The sequence below is a fragment of the Photinus pyralis genome, unplaced genomic scaffold, assembly GCF_008802855.1.
Source record: "Photinus pyralis isolate 1611_PpyrPB1 unplaced genomic scaffold, Ppyr1.3 Ppyr1.4_LG3a, whole genome shotgun sequence".
Classification (NCBI taxonomy): Eukaryota; Metazoa; Arthropoda; class Insecta; order Coleoptera; family Lampyridae; genus Photinus; species Photinus pyralis.
Window position 1 is genome coordinate 16349211 of NW_022170509.1, and position 12616 is coordinate 16361826.

At 35.7% G+C, this 12616-nt stretch overlaps 1 protein-coding gene across 1 annotated transcript in view; it reads left to right on the forward strand.

Moving 5' to 3' along the window:
* Positions 1 to 2926: 2926 nt before the first annotated feature.
* LOC116166198 (nucleolysin TIA-1) overlaps positions 2927 to 12616 on the forward strand; it is a 143847-nt gene continuing 134157 nt past the window's right edge. The window contains exon 1 of the mRNA XM_031481064.1: positions 2927 to 3012. The gene's annotated coding sequence lies outside the window, so the exon portion shown is untranslated. The remainder of the gene's footprint in view (positions 3013 to 12616) is intronic.

Genomic DNA, 12616 nt, shown 5'->3' on the forward strand with positions numbered 1-12616 from the left:
GTCGCTATGCGTTCTTTTATGAAAATGTACTTTTACAATTCACCGCTCCGTATCGTTATGAAAGTGCAATAGACGCTTTAAAGAAAGTGTAATAATGAAACTAACTAAACCAAGTTCACAGATAAATAACAAAATATGCCTCTCTTCTGAATCATTCGTCTGACTTAACGCTCAAAAAAAATTTTTCGTATCTTTCGTTTCTTCGCCCTATTCAACACTTCTGCAAAATTTTTTTTTTCATTCTCCTATTCCCTCAATTTTTATCATTCAATCTTCCTTTCACTCTAATTTTTTTCTGCCATTCTCCTTTGCAATGTCTTGATTTTTAACATTTTTAACAATTTGCCTTTTTTTGTATTGTCGTCAGTTTGCAACTTCTTTCTTTACTTCAGTAAACTTTTTCACTTTATAGACGTTCATTTCATTTTTGGCAGTCTATCATCCAGTTTTATTCTCCTCATTCCCAATTTGAATACATGGTCACCGCTCCTCCTTTGTGTTAATCTTCATAGTAAGAACTCGAAAGAAATATCTCGCGATTTAGTTTATATACTCAGTGACATGGAAATTGCAACACCAAGAAGGAGTTGGAATTTTTTGACCAAACTTGGCAGAAACGTTTAACTACTAAAAGGTAACAATTGATTAAAATTTCATTCATATGGATCAAGTGGTAATGGCTTATTTGACAGTTCTTTCATTTTTTTCTAGTATTCTTATATCGTGTACGTTTTGCGAGATTTTGTTCAGTTCTTATTGTTTTCGCTTTTAATCGTTTCTTTTGAGGCTGTGATCATGCCTAGATACGCCAAAGTGGAAATTACCGCGAATTAAGAGTAGTTGACAGGTGTCGTATTGTTGGTTTGGGCGGAGGTGGTTTTTCGTTCACAAAAATTGCAAGTCACCTTAACCGAAGTCAATCCACCATGATTCGTTGCAATCGGGCATGGATTTGGGAAGGGGCAGGATCGTCGTAGAGAGGAAAGGGAGGGGGCAGGAAAGGGTGGGGGGCGAAAAAGAACAATTGAAGTGCGGGATCGCCATCTTTGACTTATGGCAACAAGAAACCGATTCTCTAGTACCAGGTCAATTGCCGATCAATTGTTAGCTAACGAAGGTCGTCCTGTAACACTTCGAACGGTTTACCGCAGAATCAGAGCTTACGACTTGCAATCCTATCGGCCACATCTGTTGTTACCATTAACAACTCAACACCGCCAGCAGCGTTTGGAGTGGTGTAGGTTGCGACTGCACTGGAACCTAGAGTAGCATTGGGTGGTGTTCAGTGATGAATCCCGATTTTGTTTGGGTATGCATGATGGCCGTATGAAGGGCAGCCGAAGACGTGGGGAACGTCGCAATGTTGAATTTTCTGTTATGAGGCATGTGCACTAAGCTGTGGGGACTATGGTATGGAGTACTATAACTTATGGGAGTAGGGCTCGTTTGTTATTCATTCGAGGTAATATGACCCCCCCAGCGATATGTGGATGACGTGATAGAACCCGATATTCTTCCATCTCTTCAGCAGTTGGAAGACCCACTTTTCCAGCAGGATAATGCCCCTCCCCACATTGAAAGACGTTCTATGGACTTATTTGCACATGATAATGTCAATTTCTTGCCATAGTCACCCAGATCTCCCAGTATATCGCCTATCGAGCAAGTTTGGGACATTATGAAGAGAAGACTGATGAACTTACCGCATCCTCCGCAGACGCTGGAAGCTCTACACAATGAATTAGAGGTTACTCACAGTTGCTTGGGACACAATACTTCAAGAGGAAATCGGCCGTCTGCTAAAATCGATGCTACGAAGCGTGAGGGAGTGCGTAACCAATAGGGAGGGACTACTATTATTATTAATAAAAATATGTTTATATTTCATCCTTTTTCTTTTAAATTTTAATCAATTGTTACCTTTTAGTAGCTAAACGTTTCTGCCAAGTTTGGTCAAAAAATTCCAACTCCTTCTTGGTGTTGCAATTTCCATGTCACTGAGTATATTTTGCCAACTCGAAAATGTTAAAACAGATCCAAAAACTTTTTTCGCGTTAAAATAAAGGAATGACAAACAATTACGGTCGTTCCCCATTCTCACTGATAACCTCGCTGAATAAAATGCGAAGCGAGATACAGTCAACCGCATAGAATCTAGATGGACAGACAAAGCGGCTAGCATTTTCAGAAGTCAAAACGATCCTTAGGGTTTCTGACGATGCAAGTATAAGTAGATCGAAGCGTTGCCTGTGAATTTAGTTGATTCAACTTAATTTATTACCATCATCGGAGTTCTGAGGACTCACTTAGCGAAACGAATCAGGATATTTAGCAATTTTTTTGATAATCGTATCTACTGTAATATTTATATGGAGATTGTACGTTTAAGTTATCCCAATTTTTCGTAATTATAAAGTAATTAAAAGAGTAAATATTTGCTCTTTAAAAAGTGGTTGGAAAACCCGAATGTTTTGTAAATCGAAACTTTCTCGCAGCTCAGCGCGTCCATAAAGAGATTTTTATAATACACAAAGAAAACTGAAGCTTGTTAAATGGGTAAAGTCGGGTCGAGAGCTATAGGATTTATATAGTATAAGTGAAGAGAATAGTTAAACGCTTTTATGAATGAAAACAATTTAGAAATTTGACTGACTTCAGTTGTTTAGGGGGAAGTGTATTTCTCCGTTGTCGCAAGATGTAAATGTCCTTTAATCCAAAGTCAATCGATACCACCCGGCAACATTATTTGATCGGCTCCTTCTTCGGGGTCAAGTTCTATCTGAATGAAATGTGAAAAATGTAGCAATGCAGGCTTTCGTTCTCTTATCCAGGTTACTAGTAAATTTAACTCCCGTAGCAATTTTCTAGTGTTGTATACAAGTGTTCCGTACGTCGTTTAATTATTCATGTAATTTTCTTTTCAGAACACCATCATATTTTCGTTGGAGATTTGAGTCCGGAAATAGAGACGCAAACGTTAAGGGAAGCTTTCGCCGCCTTCGGAGAAATATCGTAAGTTTACACCAATTATACTTAATGCGCGATTTTTTTGGGGAAAGGTTAAAATTGACTGTAACAAGGACACAATTCAGCTCTAATTAACGATCGCAACTTATTTTTTGTAACGTAGCTTTTTGTCACATATAAAAACAACTTGAAAAACCGCGCTTGTCACAAATAAAAGCTTTTGCAACGAACATTTCTTGTGACAAGTGCCATTTCCCTGGCTATACATTATATGTGCTGATTCTAACAAAGAAATCGCTGAGTGAGCCACCATAAACATACGACTAATCATTCCAGTTTTTACGATACAGTTGCGTTCATTTCTTAAATTGCAACAGACTTTAACAATTTTGGGGTTGGAAATACCCCGATCATATGTTAATGCACGAATTATTTTCAAGGTTCAATCCCATTTTACAACAAAATACAAGTGAAACGTATTCTAGTCTTTTTGGTTTTTCTTAATGCTTCTTCTCCATTATATTAAGGTTGCGAACAAATTTTGGCGAAATTAAATCGACCACTTTGTTAAAGTAGACCCAAGCAATGCTGTCACTTCTATTCTCGACAGATTTCATATGCGAGACAATTGTTTTTATGGCGTTTATTGTTTTTGTCTACATACAGCGAAAATCTGATTTCTTAAAAATAATAGCTTTTGTATATCAGATTTCAATACTCACCATTTCTGTATTTCGAAACAGTGTCAATATGATCGTAAACGTCCGAAGATTGTTGTTTTAACCAAATTGCTCTCCAAAGTTTAATTTAATACCATCCCTGTAAATCCTAGAGAATCCTAATTTATCCTTATATTTTGTTGCATGCATTCACGTCACACGTGTCAAATAAATGACAGAAGTGAAACATTGAGTCAAGAGTTCGGATAATGGGAATAGTATTGTATCGAATTATTGACTAACAAACTGCAAAGTTCGCAAAACGTTGTGATACTGTCAGGAGTTTAAGACCAACCGCGTACGAGTGAAGGCGCTCTAGTCTACACTAAATAAATTAAATAAATAAATCCACCAGTAACATTAGCAACACCACATCAACAGCCATCAACAGCATAATTATATAACAAAGACAGTCAATCTGCCACCGAGGGGTGAGTCAATCTCAATGCTATAATTAAATAACTTTAAACGATTTATAAATTCGCCAAATATATCTTATTACACTGCATTAATACCAGTTTGGTTGTGACCGTGAAAGTGAATAGGCGCATACGATAAACAGTAAGAGTATTCCTATATTTAAACGTTACATATTAAATTTAAAATCAATCCCTTTTACTTAAAATACTAATACCGCTATAAGTGAAGTCTCAAGTACATACGCATCTCATAAAACAAAGCGTAGTACGCTTGGGTATTGGCCCACGGCAGTCGAATATATGAAATTGTGAATATAAACATTGCTATGGAAACTTATCGGAATACGTCAATGAGCACCATCGCCGAAAATATTTTCCACAACTAAGAAATATTATTCTAACATCACTAAAAATACATTTCAATACCCAAAAAAGAGCAAGGGATAATTTTAAATGCCTTATAGTAGGGTTATGTGTAAAAGCAGAGTTAACGATTCTATAATTTTGTATTGCTGTCTGTCTGTCTGTCAGTGTGCAGTGTTTAGAAACGTCCCATCGCTTTGAAAATTTTAACAGAGAGGATATAAGAAAGGTCGCTATTGTGTTTCAGCAACGTAGAGGTAGACTATCGAGTCAAAAACTTGGAGCTCAAAAACAATTTCCAAGATCGTTCGGTATTTTAACCAGAAGTAATGGATTTTATTATAAAGTATTTAAACAATACTATTATTAGAAATATGTCTCACAGACACTGGAGAAAAAAAGCTGAATTCAATTGAAATGTATTTCGTTACCTTTATATTATTATTTGTTCAAAACTCTAAATTGGTTACACTAATTTATTAAGGATCCTCAAGAGCCTTTATAGTTTTGTATTGCTGTCCGTCCGTGTGAACCATAACTCGTTTTAAAAGTGACCGAACATGTTGAAATGGCGTACGTTGGACATTAAAATCGAATGCTATTGATTTTCAGGAAGCTGGTGCAACAGGGACAAAAGTTATCGAACTTCGAGTGAATCGGGAGCAGGAAAAACTGCAGGCTCAATATAATAGAAATAAATAGATTTCATTCCCTAGGTCATGTATTGAGTTCGGACTTTCGCTAGATAATTCCCTATGACTTTGACGTGTAACAATTCAATATAACTCCTCTCTGTGGTCTAGGTGAAAAGTTTTAGAGCAAAATGCACCCAAAATTGGTCTTTACACACGAATTTGATGTATTTTTATTGACCATAAGTATGTATTGTGATCAAAACATGTCAAAATGATTATTCATACACCAAGATCGTTGGGAAAAAAAATTATTGCGATGCCCTAGATATGAATTTGATGCATTTTTGCAAGGTTGAAATAAATGATCGTTAAAAATGTGGTGGAAATACTGAGGATCCTTCGATATTTCGTTGTATTGGTTATTTCAAGTAAAACTCCAAAACACAGAAATCAAAAAATACAAAAACAATTTTATGGAAAAGAATAGAAGGCTACGATTTTCAGTGGGGGAATTTTTTGACATTCGACTCGCATTCTGAAACACAATTTTTATCCGGCTCATATTCAATAGCACTGATCCTTAAAATCGAGTGGCGAAGGATTAACGTTGCTGTTTCTTTTGTTTTCGAGTTTAGACGAGGAACAGATGGATATACGGCAAACAGATGGCGGCAAACAAAACCATCACATAAGCGTAATTTCTTTTGAAAAATTCCTCTAAAAGGAAACCGTATATATGCGTTAGGTCAACTTGTACGTTTTGCCATCATTTTCTGGAATATAATTACCATCAGAGCATGGCTATTGAAGTAAACAATATGCAAAAACCAGATAGGCCTGGGAGCAAAATTACCTTCAGCCTTCAGTGGAAGAGAGTAACGAGCTTTCTGCATATAGTACATTATAAAGCGGCAAGCGATCCAAGCTTTTCAGGGGAGTCGTTGGTGTCTGTCTGTCTGGCTGTGAACGCGATAGCTGGCAAACGCTTGGACCGATTCGGTTCAAACTTTGCACAGTTGACCTACTATATAGTACCACAGGTTAAAATACTCTGTAATATTACTAACAAGCCTATTGAAACCCAGTAGGATCAAACCGAGGTCCTCAACCGCTGTTTTAGATCCGCTTTAGGGGTTTATTTAATTTATGTGAATGTTGGTGGCTGCTTTGTTATTGGTTTCGTAGTTTACAACTGCAAAGCTTCTACATCTTGACTGAATTTACTACCATTGTGATTGTTGAACTGACTTTAAAGCCAGATTCAAAACTAGATAGACAACCTTGTCAAAAGTTTTTAGCCTTACGTTTACGGCAGCCGATTAGGTTACCTACTTTCCAAAAAAGGAAATTCCTTGATTAATAATAATATACCACGCGTTTAAAGTGAAGTCACCAACCAGTAATGCTAACTTTGTTGTTACTGCAGCTACGGTGATTTTTTTAATTTTTTATGATTTCTAATGACTACACTACATTTCAAAATGAAGGATTTAGAGCTATTCTAAACTTTTTAGCATATTAATAATAATAATAATAATAATAATGCATTTATTGAAAACAACTTAATATAATGTTCAATGTTCAAGATAAAAATAAAGAAAAATAAAATCATACATGATGTTCGAAGAGAACAGAGTACTTAAGAACTGCCTCACTTGTTGTTCCCAAATGGAGTGAGTTCAAGCAACTACTAAGTAGCAGCTTGGTCTTCCACTCAACCCAGTTTGATTACTAAATAACATTAATTATGGCATTACGAGTGAAAAATAATATTTTTAACGGGACAAATAAATTATAATAAAAACAGAAGGTTATCAAGATTAATTTTTATTTAAGAGGTGTATTGATTAAGTAGATATAGTTTATGTATAGTTGAACTTTGAAATGTTGTATAGGAAGTTCTTTAATTTCAGGGGGTATTGAATTATAAACTTTAGACGCGTTATAACTAAATGATCTTTCATACAAGGAGGTTTTATGAAGCGGTGTTATAACTAAATTTTTATGTCTCCACCTATTTCTTCTATTTTATCGGCCGCTCGCGTTTTATACAATCTTAGTAATAAAATGATTTTAGTCCTTTAATTTCAATTTACCGGTAGTGAAATCATTTATTTATCGTAAATGAAAAAAGCTGAATCGTTTTTCTGTGAATATCTTGGTTTGTCTTACAAATTTGTTGCATTCATACAGAACAGTTGCATACAGGTTCCTCCATTTGTACGAAAAATAGTAATTTAGACATTTCCAATGTCGATTGTCACTGCAGTCCGCACTTTGTACGCGCAAAATATTTACCGTACAATTAAAATATGAATATTTTTACGATTTTACTTTTTTGACAAATTGTTATTTTTTTTATCAATAAATCATTAAAATTAAAGTTTTTTTTAAATGTATTCTATACACATAAAAAATGTGTCAATCTGTTTAATATTAATGGTTTAATTTTACGTTTTGGCTACATATAACAAACATAAAATTTAAACAGAATAATACGTATTTTTTTAAACTATTAATTAATGCATAAAATGGTATAGTTTTTAATATTTTATACGTATAGTACATATATAAAAATACTGAAATTTTAAACGTTTTTATTAAGAAATATTAATGGTATAGTCCAAAAAACATGTATTTAAACCTATACTACCTATATCAATCTCGTAACAAAATATGCATAAATTATTTTATACGTATAATATGAACTATGTTACATACCAATGTTTCGCGTTTATAATAAAAAATATTAACGGTTTAATTTTACGTTGTTTTTACGTTTGCAATACTACACACTACCCTCAAAATGTACGTATCGATTTCGATGGCTAATTACATAAAAGAATAGTCTATTTTTAATATATTTTAATATACGTTTAAATATATATGTTTAATAGCGCGACGAATTCGTATATTCTACTAGCACAAAATGCACATTACGTCGTTGTGTTTATTAATATACGAGTTAATATATATCTCTGTGATGTTTTTGAACTTTGTCATATGAATGAGCTATAACGAATAATTAAGTTCGTTAATCAATACAGTGTGCAATTTGTTGTATATTCGCGAATTCCATTCAAAGCAGAAAGCACCTCGCTACACTTCATATGACACTGTTCCCATAATTGATAAATTAATTCATCGGCATTGGAATAAGATGAATATTTTGGCAACGTCAATTAATATCATCCATACATTTTTGAAATTTAAACTCCAATCACTTCATGCAAATGCGTTAATTTTACATTCACTTCCAGGAGAAATCAAATCGTATCTTTGATGTCTTTGATAACAATGCCATGTATACAGGGACCGAATCTAATGAAAGAGCTACACAATTTTTACACACGGTCAAGCAAGGAATACCGACTCTTTACCATATAAATGAAAGTTGTGTGAAATTACAGCTTATAATAGTTATTGCACTTTCGATTTTAAATTACATTAGTGGGATTTGCTTTGCAATTTCAAAGTCTGTATCCATTGAACACACGGGTAACTTTCGAAGGTTCTTTTATATTGCGAACATAAATCACTACGACTGCATAAAAAGTTATGAAACTATCCCTTTTGTTTCTAATTCGCCGGGGGCGAAATTCCAACTATCTCAGATAACTGATTTCGTATAGGTACTGCAAGATCAATACTTGTTGAAATTGTTACGCTAACTTTCTGATTCACTTATATTCCAATATTCGCGTGATAAATTTATTTTTAACAGTTGTTCAAACGAATATAAAGCTCTGATTAGACAAACAAACAAATATTGTCAGATTTATGTAAGCGGCGTCAATAATGAGAGATGGCATCTCCGAAACGCGAAGAAAATGCCAAATCCGGATTATTTTCCCCTTCTTCCTTTCGCTTACTACCAAATGAATTTTGTCGACCGGGGGTGTCTTTCAAATCCCTTAATACTTTTGCTCTATATTTGCGTATTATAATCGAAATGTGTACATAATGAAATCATTAATACCTACAGTGAAAATACATACCTACGTAAAACAAGAGGTATTAAGAAAAGCATATCAACATTGGCGTCGCGTTCGGGATTATCTGCAATTTACATAGGGTTGTATTTATTCATGACGCAACGGTACTATACTATATTGCTTTGACGAATAGGAAACAAAACAAACGGAAATTACTGACGGCTAATTATAATTGACTGTAATACGGGTTGGGGTGTGAAACAACCATCATTTAAGGACCGATTGATGTGGTTGAAAGCAAATCTAGTGCAGAAATGAAAATTATTGGAAGTGTACCCCAATCACATGTTTAACACCATTTCAAATGTTACACTAGAGAGAATATACCACTCAACGAAACCAAAGTGACACTTCTGCTGAAATTTCGAATTATTTTTCTCGGTGGGGTACTTACTTGCATTATTAACAAGTCCTGTAAACCCCAATAACGTGTACAGTTTCATTAAGATGTGTTAGTAACGGTTGATCAAATTGAAATTGTAGATTCTCGAAATAAGTGATACGCTTAATTGAATTAAACCGTTGAATTGGTACATAATTAAAAGCGTGTAAGGCGATACTTACAAAATTGCGTAAACTTCAAACTGCAAAATAAATACATTGGTTGAACTTAATTTGTTTGCGTATTTATCGATTTTTCTAAGCGAAGAATTAGTTCTGAAGTCTCTCCCTTGATTTGCATCTGCTAATGCGGCTTAACAAAACCCAGATAACCAATCGGTCAACGCTGTAAAGTATAATATCACAATAGGTATAATCCTCCACCATATCCACCTACGTATATATCACCACCGCCTCCTATATATTCGAACATATTGATTTACACTAGAAGCCGCCATTAAAAATGTCATTGATTTAAACTTCTCAAAACCCAAAAGGCATATATCGGACTCTAAAACCAATTAAATTAGATTCTACAATTCAATCTAAAACAAGTGAGGCACGTTTCAAAAGGAGGATTTTAGTAAGGAAACTCAGATCGATCAAACAATTAACCACGTAGCCATTATTGATTGGTGAAGTGCAGGAGCCAAGCTAGCATCTCGCTCTCTGCTTCGCTTCGATCGGAGAACCATCAACCCTAGGAGTAGGCAGATTGAGGCTTAGTGCCACGACTGCTTTTAAGTGGTCTTTCTCCCTATAATAGTAGCATCTTCAATCGATCTTAGAGATCGACGTACCTGGGTCGCCTACAAGCGGCGCTTCAAGAGGTTTAAGAACCTGACACCGAACAGGGAGCGACACACACCGGCAACACCGCGGCTGCCTCCGAGATTATAAATGATCCCCACCACCATCGACAACGCGAAAGGATAGCAATAGCTTCCACGCCTATACCTGAAACAATGGAGACGGCAGAACCACTACCAACGACAACCCGAAAGGATACCGAGCCAAAATAAAACAAGCTTTTGAGCCTGTACCCCAACCAATTGAGACAGCAGAACCACCACTACCGTAGACAAATCGTACCGGTCCCAGATAAAACCAGCTGCCACGCCTGTACCTGAAACAATGGAGACGAGCACTACCAATGACAACCCGAAAGGATAATAACCCGTACCGATCCAAAGTAAAACAAGCTCCCGAGACTGTACCCGAAACAATGGAGACGATAGAACAACCACTACCATCGACAACCCGTACTGAGGCCAGATAAACCAAGCTCCCGCGCTTGTGCCCGAAACAATGGGGACTGCGGAACCAACACCACCACCACCACTTGAAAAGAAGCAGGCTAACAGTCAAAGAATATCAACACCCGTCGGCAGCGTATCCGAAGCCCCCACTCGCACCTACGCAGCCACCACCTCAATAACTGCCGCCAACCAGCCTATGTCCCGGACCGAAAGCTGCAACAGTAGAAGAGACAATATGCTAAGGCTGTGAAACCAGGGTGCAATATCCAGCCCGCCAGTCGATGGTTTTTTTAAATGAATGTTTGAAAAAACATCCTTTGCGTTTCGTGTTTTGTAATACAGAATTCCAGAACGGTAATGGCCAATGCCTTTCGCATATGATTCATAGGAATGTGAAAGAGTACCAACAAAAAAGATTTTCCGGAAAGGTCTTCAAACATTTTCCAAATAAAATATTGCTAAATTCGCCATTGTGAACATATTCAGATTTTTTATATTAGGGGATGCGCACCTGCACATTGCAAGCACAACAACCCATGCCATAACCAAATCTCTTTTGAGAAAATGTACACTTATCTTCTTTTCAAACCCCTAAATAAATTCATATATCATACGAATCATCACACTATTTCACTTTTTTGAAGGGGGTGATCACCGAAGGTATGAATTAACATTAAAAAGTTAGCTTTTCCTGGCAGTTTCCTTTCCTCGAGCTTGGAACACTCATCCATGTGATTTCACTCTTGAAGTCGAAAAAAAATGAAATGCCGTTTCGTGAACTCGGTGGCCAGACTGTAACTAATCCCCGTAAAGAAGTTCAGGAAGCTATTATCTTAAGCAGTTTTCGTTCCTAGGTTAAAACTGGGGTTAAATTTGTTTGCCTTTCAATACAAGTTTGTAAATGTTTGATCCTTTATGAGCAGTTTTTTTGCTGCCATCAATTAATTTGATACTTAACCCTTGCACCATGCAGAAATGGATTAGTTTCCATCTTTCACTTTTCTCGTCGCGATTTCTCGCTTCCGCGATCTTTACTCAAAAGCGACCAACAGATAAGTATTTTGTGCGATCTGTAAAAAATGCACAAATAATCCTTAATTGCATTACGTGCTTGGTTAATTTTTCTACAACTCCATAGATTTCTAAACTAAGTATCCCCATGTAGAAGATTCGAACTAGAAAAAATACTGCAGACATGCCAATTATACTAAAAGTACAACCAAGTGCTAATTTAATAAGTAATTCAATATAAATATAATATAATGTAATATAATATAATATAATATGAGGTTACTCAAGTTTCTCGACGGAATCAAGTAGTCCGTATAAAGTTGAGTTGACATTCATACGGTCAAAATTTGATTGATACACTCCTTCACCCTTAAATTTGCAAAAAAAACCATTAAATCATTCACCAATGACGTCATCAGTGCAGCGTTTTTTTTGGTGATTTTGAGTTAAATATGGCGCGGACACGTCCGTGGGGGGTCTTAAACTTTCTCAAATTTCCATCCACATGTGTTGGAAGCCCTTTGTCGCCAGGAAAAGGCGTATTTTCCTTAATTTTCTTAAAATGAGAATTGTCCGCCATTTAAAAAAACCAAGCGTCCAACTTATGGATGAGTCCATTTCAAGATAAACAAAAATTAATACAAATATGAAAAATTTAACGCCAGTAGTTGTCGAAATTGTCTTTTTAAAGCATTAACTTGAGCTTTGCGGTTGATAAAAATCCTCGAGGGTGCTTTTTACCGCCAAGTATATAGCAACATACGACCTAAGTATATTATCGAGGTTTAACGCCAATTTTTTAGTTAATACGTAGAGTTGCGCTTCATATATGCATAAAGTATACCTAAAACACACACTACCCTTTTT